The sequence below is a fragment of the Camponotus floridanus genome, unplaced genomic scaffold (genome assembly GCF_003227725.1).
Source record: "Camponotus floridanus strain SB8 unplaced genomic scaffold, Cflo_v7.5 scaffold323, whole genome shotgun sequence".
NCBI classification, from domain to species: domain Eukaryota; kingdom Metazoa; phylum Arthropoda; class Insecta; order Hymenoptera; family Formicidae; genus Camponotus; species Camponotus floridanus.
This window is the reverse complement of record NW_020229463.1, coordinates 1-10729: the sequence shown is the minus strand read 5'-3', so window position 1 is coordinate 10729 and position 10729 is coordinate 1. Positions and strand designations below refer to the sequence as shown.

At 30.1% G+C, this 10729-nt stretch overlaps 1 pseudogene; it reads right to left on the bottom strand.

Moving 5' to 3' along the window:
* Positions 1–2670: 2670 nt before the first annotated feature.
* LOC105248170 lies at positions 2671–4661 on the bottom strand (annotated as a pseudogene).
* Positions 4662–10729: the final 6068 nt, after the last annotated feature.

Here is a 10729-nt window from a genome sequence, read left to right as displayed (position 1 = left end):
TACATATTTTTTAATCTTGTATATGTATTACAAGATTAAAAAGAAATTAAGTTTTCCCCAATTGTCTTTAAAACTAAATTATTTTATATTTGCATATACAATATGTAATTGTCAATAAGTTGAATAATTTTAAATATTTAAATTTTCATCTTAAAAATTGTATTTTATTGTATTTTTTATTTTTATACAATTATATCTTTTTCTATAATTATATTTTTTCACATTATAAATTTTTAATTTTGTTATAAAATAAATATATATATATATATATATATATATATATATATATATATATACAGGGTGTAAAAAAATTAGACCGACAAACTTTGAGGGGAAATAGAGGACATAAAAACAAACATATTTTGTTAATAATGTTTTTCTCTACGACGCTTCGTTTTAATATTATAGGGTACAAAATAGGAATTTTATGATTTTAACAAAAATGTTTATGTTGAAGTCCTCTCCCGATAAAAACAGTACGTGGAATTCACGTCATAACGTGGATTGCACGTACTGTTTTTGTCGGGCTGTTTGCCCTCAATACTGTTTATTAATGAAGCGTGCTTCACAAGGGTATTTTGTATTTACTTTTACTTTATTTTTATATCTTTAATTTTTACAACTCTTATCGATGAAGCATTGAAACAGAAACAGAATCGTTAATCCGAATTTCGACGTTGTCATTTTTGTGTTGAAACAAATGGAGGAATTTTTGAACATTTATTATAAATTGAGCTAATTATTTGCGCATTTTTGTTCCGTTCTTTTGTTAATTGTTTTTTGAAGATTAAAATATATATGTGTAATTGAAATAAATTTAATTTTTTCACTTATGTTTGTTTTTTGTTAAAATCATAAAATTCCTATTTTGTACCCTGTAATATTAAAACGGAGCGTCGTAGAGAAAAACATTATTAACAAAATATGTTTGTTTTTATGTCCTCTATTTCCCCTCAAAGTTTGTCGGTCTAATTTTTTTACACTCTGTATATATATATATATATATATATATATATATATATATACCGGGTGTTTCAGACCACCCGTCCCACCCTTTTAAAACGTAGGGATGTGCTTGTACAAAAAAATGGCTCAGACGAAATTTGCATGATTTCGAGGGATCTATCTGATGGTGACCTTGAATTCGACCTTGAGATCGACCTTCAAGGTTATTTGAAGGTCAAAGTGTTTTTTTTTAATGGGAACCCCTATTTTTGATTGTATATTCTTATAGCTGACCTCGAGAGCTTTCCAAAACACTATAATAAAATATTTTTTCCTCAAGCATTTATCGAGTTATGAGGCTTCAAATCATTTCTTAATTTTACATAAACCGTAAAATATCTTGTAAAATATTCACTTTTCGATTATTTTACTTTAATACTTTTATGTACAAAATAATGAGAGGAATCAATTGATGTAAAGAAAACACATAATTGTTTCGAAGAAAAAATATGCAATTTGCAATTAACAATTACATATTGTTTCTTAAAAATAACTAAAATATATTTGTAGATTGGAAAATGTACGTACTAAAAAAGAAACTAAACGAAAAGCTCATCACTAAGGAACAGGTGGAGGATCTCCCATAAAAATATCTTTTTTAACATTAGAAGAATTATTTAAATTTTCAACCCCGAAAGCAGCAGGATTATTCCGCAAGGAGGAATAAATTTAGATAAAGAAAATTCTCAAGAAATATATTGTGATAATAATTCAGAACAAGTACAAAATTTAGAAACTCTGAAAATGTACCATTACATAAAAAATTATGTACAAGCAGTATGCCTTTAAATAATATGAATGATATGCGATATTTGTGACATTATAATAATATGATTAAATTGATTTAATTTTTAACATACTTTTAAGATTATTTGACATTTAATATTTTTCAGATTCAAATACGAATTCAAAATCGATGTCTGTTAAAATGATAAATATTCAAGAAGAAAAACTATCGTTAAAAAGAAAAGAATTAGATGTTCAACGACAACTTTTGGAGGTACAACGATCTACATTGATTGAAATACAAAAAATAAGAACTGTCATGGATACGTTTGGATCATTGCAGTAAGATTTTTCATAAAAGGAGGTAAATATTTGATTAAAAATTTTTAATGTTTTTATTTATATAGCAGAATATCTAATCAAATAATTTTTCAAAAAATTTATTTGATTACAGCACATGTAAGGTTGCAAAGTTGTGCACACTAGTTGTGCACTTCGTGTTGTGCATATACTTTATTTGTTTGTTTTTTGATTGTCAAGACTTTGTTAATTTATTTTGTGTTTCATGTTATTTAGATATAAGATTTTTTTACATAACTAGATGTAATAAAAGTATTTTGTTTCTTTAAAATAGATTATAAGTGACACTTGTGATACATAACTAGATGTAATAAAAGTATTTTGTTTCTTTAAAATAGATTATATAAGTGACACTTATGATACATAACTAAATGTAATAAAGTATTTTGTTTCTTTAAAATAGATAAGTGACACTTGTAATATATAACTAGATGTAATAAAACTATTTTGTTTCTTTAAAATAGATAAGTATTGTGATACATATAAATGATGTCTTATTTAATTAAATAAAAAAGAAAATGAAAAATATTATTTTATTATTATATTCTTTAACGATAATTATAATCTTTAACGATATTTTCAATTAAAATATTGTTGTATAATTCGTTCTCGAATTTCATTGTCATTTAAATTTTCTTCTACGTTGTATATTTCAAGATTTCTTTCCCTTTCATCTAATTCATCAAAATATATTTCCGGTTACGGGACATTGTAATGTTTTGCAATATTTTGAACTACGCAACATACATTTACAATAAGAGCTAAAATAAATTCTATAAATTAATATTCTCAAATATTTTAAAAACATGTAGTTGCTATATATGTAAATTACAAATTACACTACCAGAGAATTCTGGCGAGTAATGCAAAGCTCTTTCCTTCCTCAGGCATCTCCATCTTCCCTTCAACATTCCAATGGCTCGTTCTACACATGATCGAGCTTTTACGTGAGCATTAGTATAACGAGCAGAAGGTGATCCTTCTGGTTGCCTTAATTTTGGTGTCATCAAGTAGGGTAGTAGGGGATATCCGGAATCCCCTATAATAAAATTATAACACTCATTATAACACTTTATTTGTACATATATATATTACCAACATTAAATTTTTTTAAATTAATAACTAAAAAAAATTGTACACATTTGTAATTTATAACTTTAATTTGTAATTTATATTAATAAACTTAAAATAAGTTTAAATACTATTATGTTTTAAATTAATAACAATCTTTTAATAGAGAGAGAAAGAGAGAGAGAGAGAGAGAGAGAGAGAGAGAGAGAGAGGAGTTTTACCTAATAACCAAGTATTTATTCGTTCATTTTAAAACTGCTGTTCTAAATGTATCGAAATATGGGAAGCATTCCAAACGCGTGCATCGTGGGTCCTTCCTCCATGACCACTGTTTATAGCAAGTATTTTTCCATTTAAATCACCTTAAAAAATATTTTTAAAAATGTTATATTTTTTTATGATTATACTTTTACTATTAAAACAAAAAATTTTTGATTAATATACTATTAAAACGTTCAATGAATGATAAAGTTTTCGATTAATATATAGATGTTCCCGTTCTGTATTGGAGGCCAAATTGCAACATGAGGAGACACCTCCGATTAGACACAGTACAATTGGACACAACTAGCTTTGATTGACTAATCGTGCTTGATCGTGTTGGTTACCCTAGGCATCGGTCGATATAATTGGCTGTGTCTAATCGTACTGTGTCTAATCGGGCAATCCCCAACATGGGTACCGTCGATAGCCCCTATTACACCTGGAAATCTATAATGAATCCAAAATTTAAAATAAGAATAATAAAAATAGTAAATCAAAACAATTTTTTGTAATAAAAACTACACAAAATATTAAACAAACTGTCTTTTAACAGATTCGATATCACGATGTTCTGTTGGAAATTTAATCCAATTTCTCATAATCCGATTGAGTGCTTCTACGACACTATGAATTGATTCCGATATTGATGCTTGGCGCATACTAGATAAAAAATCCTGACCGATTCGCCGTTGATATAAGCCAGAAGCAAAAAAATTCAAAGTTGCTAAAATCTAAATATAAAATAAAAATATTTGTTTAATTAATATATTCAAAATCCTACAAAAGATAAAAATATAATAAATTAATAAATTAACAGTTTCATCAATTATTATATTCCTTTGATAAGTACCTTCAACTCAGAGGGAATTGCTGTTGATTTAATATCTTGTGGCATATACGGATACAACTCCATACATAGCTGCATTACCTCCTCTCGAGATAATCTAAAAATTTGCATTCGTAAGATATCAATTAAAAAGAATTGTATATACATAATTTTTATTTAAATAAACTTAAAAATAAAAAAAAACATTTGATATAATAAATATACACATAACCTATTCAATCAATAAAAAGGATATGAAAGTTATAATAATAAATAATAATAATTATTACCTGTATATTTCTTGAAATCTTCTTTCCGGAATGTCGAAAGGATTTTGAGTATCACGTAAAAATTTTCGTACAATCCCAGGTAGCAAACACACGTCACTTTGACATTTCAAATTGGTCATTCACTGATTATTCTTGACGTCATAAATTGACGTTTTTATAACGTAAAAGTGACGGTCTAATGTCACAGATTCTTGACGTCATGACATGTACCACATTTTGACGTCATAAAATGTACCATATTTTGACGTCTTTTTCTTAACATAATAATATATTTAATAGTGTTGTCGAATAAAGCATTGTCTAAAAGTGAATCAGTGTATTATCACTAAAAAACAGTAAATGATTAGTCACTGATTACAGCACTCTAAATCAGTGATATTTTATTAAAAGAATCAGTTAATAATTTTGACTGTTTCAATCAGTAATATCTCAGTAATATTTCTTTTGTTATTGCCAGTAATATTAAACAATTCATTTCTCTATCTATTTCATAAATATAATATAAATATAATAAATATAAAAATAAATATATATAAATATAAATAAATATATATAAAATTAAAAATTTTATTTATATTTACTAAATATTTATTATATTAAAAATTTTATTTTATTTATATTACATATATATTGAACTTGTTATTTTAAATAAATAATGAATGAATAATTTTCATTAAGTAGTCAGACATTTATTTGTTCGACTTATAAAATCGATTTAATATCTGAAGTCTCTCCATTGAGATTGTATAAGAAATTAAATCGAAGAAATATTTCTAATTTTATCTGTCATTCTTTGCAAACTTTATATAATGCTTATAACTAAAACTAAATACGAGAGAGATAGCGATCATAGCGGTAAACGAACGAACTAGCGATGATTGATTTTACATTGAAATTTACTGTTTTTACAGTGAATTTTACTTTAACAATTGTTAAAGTCTGATTGCAAAAGTCATGTTATATAAAAAATTTTAAAAGATTTTTTTATGTGATCGATGATATTAATAATAAAATAATCGTCACTTCATGACTAAAAAATGACATCAAAATAATGTTATATCAAAATGTCAATATAAAGTCATGTAATAAATCAGTCATTTTGACGACATATGACCAAAAATGACCAGTTTGGAACATCAAAATGACGTGTGCTTGCTACCTGGGATACGAAAATTATTTCTTTCGTTTCTGTTTTCTATTAAAAATAACATATCATGCAGCTGCCATTTCGAACGACTCAGCATTTCACATAAAATTTTCATTTTTCACGAGTTTAAGTAAAATTTTCTACTTTTCATGAATTTACTTAAAAGTTTTCACTTTTCTTCACTTTCATTAATTTACGCTAGGGGAAAAGATTCATGATCGATCCCCAGTATTTACATGTGCTGTTGGGAATATGATGTCCATCTCTGACCATTTCTGATCATAAAAAATGATATTAGATACCTCACGTCATTTTGTACAATCAGACATAGTCAGATACTGATATCATATCTAAACATGTATAAAACAAAGCAAAGGTTAGTTTCATGTACGCTTTGATATAAATCATATATGACATTATATATAATCATTTAAGATTATATATGATTTTACCTTTTTTTATATAGACAAATATAATTTTTCCTAAAAATTATATCTTGCATTATATATTTAATTAATTATTATTATGCAGTATTTAAAAACAACAGTTAAATGTATATTATTATAAAAGCAGCTAAGTGGTACATCGAAAAAATTGTAAATTCTTAATGAATAAGAATATATTCTTAATTGGCGACTTCTACGCCGCAACTCAATTTTCGTGTGCGCGACATGTTTCTTCATTTGCCGCTATGCGGCGACACCAGTCTTAATTTTTCTCGTATTCAATATTTATCATGAAATGTATATAAAGGATTTGTATTAACATAAGATCTAAAGTATATTTTTTTCCCTTAGCAGTGATGCGAAAGAGAAGACGCTGCTCACACATAGGTTTTCTATGTGCATGTGAACCGTATCCTCTTTGACATCACTCTTTATTAGTTTAATTTCAAGCTGGATTCCTTGTTGGGATTCAGAATATTTATTTATATATGATTTAATATTTATTCATATATGATATCATATATGACTATATTTGGCGAAACATAATTAGATGATATTGACAAAATCCATATATGGCCAATTTTATATGGACTTTTTTTCCCGGGATTATAAAAATATATCTTTATATAATAATATACAAATATATATATATATTATATATAATATATATATATATTCATATCCATTTATACATAAGCATATCTATTTTTATATGGACAAAATTTCACAGATATATAAGTTTGTATAACTAGATATAATCAATTTTGTCTAATTATATATGAAAAATTTTTTACCGGGTAGTTATGAGCATTATATAAAGTTTGCAAGGAATGACAGATAAAATTAGAAATATTACTTCCATTTAATTTCTTATACAATCTCAATGGAGAGACTTCAGATATTAAATCGATTTTATAAGTCGAACAAATAAATGTCTGACTACTTAATGAAAATTATTCATTCATTATTTATTTAAAATAACAAGTTCAATATACATGTAATATAAATAAAATAAAATTTTTAATATAATAAATATTTAGTAAATATAAATAAAATTTTTAATTTTATATATATTTATTTATATTTATATATATTTATTTATTTTATATTATATTTTTATATTTTTAAATTTTATATATATTTTTATATTTTATTTTATATTTATTTATATATTTATTTATTTTGTTGTGCCCGGCGCGGCACGGGGTGTGGGATAGCCGGAAGAATGAATCGAACCCTTGGATTAGTCCACAACGGTTTTTTATTATAAAATTTCTCTTATACAAATAGATTCTCGTATCTTATTTTTAGTCGGTTTCTTTACAAAAGCCTTCTTTCCTTATTGTCGTCCTTTCTTGTGTCGCTTCGTTTTTAGATTTAGAGCGTTTAACAATTTCTTTGAGTGATTCGTCGCACAGTATAGCAGTTAGCCCTCGGTTCGCACTATTTAATGATTGATTTATTATTAATGACTGTCCGCCGCGGATTCGCGGTGGATGGCTTTTATTCCTTCAATTTTGGGAGTGTTTTGGAGGGGATCGCCTAGCGACATGACCATGCATGGTCGTGGAAGTTTTTCGTGGCGTCCAAAGTCCAAGTGCAAGCGAAGAAGATTCAAAGTTGAATCCCTTTGTTAGTCCGCCTTATACTTCTCGGGTAATCGGTACGGTTTCACATTCACCGGCGTGGTGTCGGCACGCGTGCTTATCTCATGCTCGACCGTCGCGGTGCATGTCAGTGGTTCTCCTTCCAGATGGAATATATCACTGTATTCTTCGCAGATTTGTTGAAGAGTCTGCCTCTCTTCTTTATTTAAATGTTGAGTGCGCAGTGATTGTCAAATTCGTTGACTGCGTGAAATATTCGATTGAATTTTTTTTCCCGATTTTATTAAATTTATCTCGTTTTTATTGCGTTGTTTTCTAAATCTTCTAAGGGAACTATAGGAGTTGTCATCTCCACAATTTTGTCAGTGGCATTTATTATGCTGACGGGGCACGAAAAATTTTCGGGCTCCACTAGACAACTTCCAATGTACACTCCGGGTACGGTTTCTTCCGTTCGAACTATTCCTATTTGATTTCGATTGCGGCTCGTACTATTGTCTCGCTGCGTAGTTTTAAAGTGATCTTTTTGCAAGGGTGTAGTTTTATTATTGCGTCTTTTATTTTAATTTCGTTCATTTCATAATCGCACTTCACCTTTTGCTTCTTAGGAAATCCAATCCTAGAATTCCTTCATGTTCTATAGTTGTGTCGTCCTTTATTATATAAAAGGTATGCTTAATTTTATGTTTATTAATGTTAATTGTGGCGTACATCTTTCTTATTGTATTGTATATACTTTATGACCGCTTATTCCTATTAACGCGATCTTCTTTTCATAAATTGGTGCGTTATATTTTAGATTTCTTAATTTTAATAGCGAAATTGTCGAACCGGAGTCGTATAGCATGTTTATTTCGTTATTTTTTTGCTTCCTGTATAGGCAATGTAATTTGTAGTAATTCTTCCTTCGACGCACGTACATCCTTGACATGCGATATGCGATACTCTAAGGCAGGTCATTTGCTCTCTCTCTCTCGGCTTCCTCCGTGCTCTCTTCTTCACTATTGCTTGCAGAGTCCTGCGCTTTTCTTGCGGTAAATCCTATCACCCTTTGTTCTCGCGTGTGTTTGTACTTCATAACTAGTTTCTATTCTAGTGTATTAAAATAATTTTACTATTTGTTTCGGTCCGTCCGTTTAGATATTGCAGCATTTCTTCGCGGGTCTGATATCCGGATTTTTTCGCAATGTTACAGATTTATTCACGGTTTTATACGCGTTGATTTTTTCAGGTTTAGGCAAACGTGAATCTTATTACTTTGGCAATTCGCGTCGTTAATGGAATTTTTCCGCATTTATATATTGTTATATAGCGTTTTTATTTGTCCGGTGGTGTATTTAACATCGGGATTTGATTTTTATTAAGAAGCCGGGCGCTCGTGTTGCAGAGGGTACGATAACGCTTCTTTTCTGTTGCTCGCTCCAAACTTATCGCTTCTTGGAGCGTGGGGAATATCGCTTGCATCGTACTAGGATTTTTAATTCGTCGCGCTAGTCCAATTTGGAATTTATTAACGCTTGTTTTTTAATTGTTTCTTTGTATTGCTTGTTTAAATGAAGGGGGTCGTTCCTCTCCTTCCACCATTGATTCGTACAATTTTTTTAATTTTTTGCGGGGGGGGCTTTTAAATAAAACAAAAATGGGGGGGGTCTATCGTTGTCCGAACGCCAGTGTGCGGCTTCGTTTCGACTTTTTTGTTTCACTGAATTAAATTCGATTTGTAAATGCGTTAGTGCTTTTGCCTTTCGTTTCCGATAGCAAGTTTCGAGTTTGTGTTTTTTAATTTTTAAATGTTTGGATGTCTCACGTTTCGAAATCTGCATTGCTTTACTTTTTAATTTAGATATCCAAATTGCTTGAATTAATGTATTCTTCGTCCGCAGGATTATATTTTTGATACCGCGTTACCGTACAGCGTTTTAAAGCAATTCCTCGTTCGCGTCGTTCCGTCAAATTCTGGGAATCAATTGTTTACGCGCTCTCTTTTAATGGTCACATAGTTGCGGGCTGCCGCTGCGTAAAGGTTCGGATATCGTGTTGAGTGCGTCCGTACGTTACCTCGAGTCTGGGGACGTGTTACTGCATTTTTACTCGCGTTCCGTTTCAATTTGTTGGTGCGAGTTTGTATATTTCGCATGTTCGCGCATGTACTTTGCATTTTGCGGAAACCTGTGTACAGAGTTTCGGCGGAGTAATTACGTTACTTCGTCCTTCGGACGGCTGACCGCATCTTTCATTAGGCTGCCGGGTACGTTTAGTTCGGGTCTGCTGCCTCGCATTGCACTCGATTTTCTTCTATCGACGGCTTCGTTTATCCATATTCGTTTTGCGCACGTGGATCGAAACTAAACTAATATCGAACAGATACGGCGAAATAATTTCTTATTACTCTGTTAAACGCGAAACTTGGTCACAGTTTTGTAATAGAATTATCGTTATTTATCCGTTCGTGTCCCCGGATGCAATCAGGAACTCGAATTAATGTTTCTATCTAAATCTTTTTTCGCCAACGCTTCTAGAATATCCGCGAGCAAACTTCTTCTGCTACTCGCTATCGGAGTTACAAGTTCACGAATCTATTTGCCAATCGCGCTGGCACGCTCAGAAATCCGCGGACTATTTTAATTTTACTTTTTTAACGGTGGCTGCATTCTTTAATAAAGTCGACTTACAGTAGTAGTACGGTGATCGCATGGTTTGTTAACTTATCGGGGTCGCTCGACTGCTGATTGCTTGTGGTGATCGTTAGTCCCGCGTTGGTCGCGCTTGTCCGTCGTGCGGAAACTTAGACCGTTCGGTGATGCGTGTCCAGTCCGTCTGCGGTTGCATTGTCTTGGCGAATCGTGATCGACGTGGTCTTGAGCGCTCGTGTATTCCTTTTGGCTTTCAGCTGCTTGACCGGATTTTCTTTTAATCACTGTTCGTCCGTATGTGTTGCGTGCTAATGTGTATGAATCTATCTGCTTTAAACCTCACTGAGCTAAGTG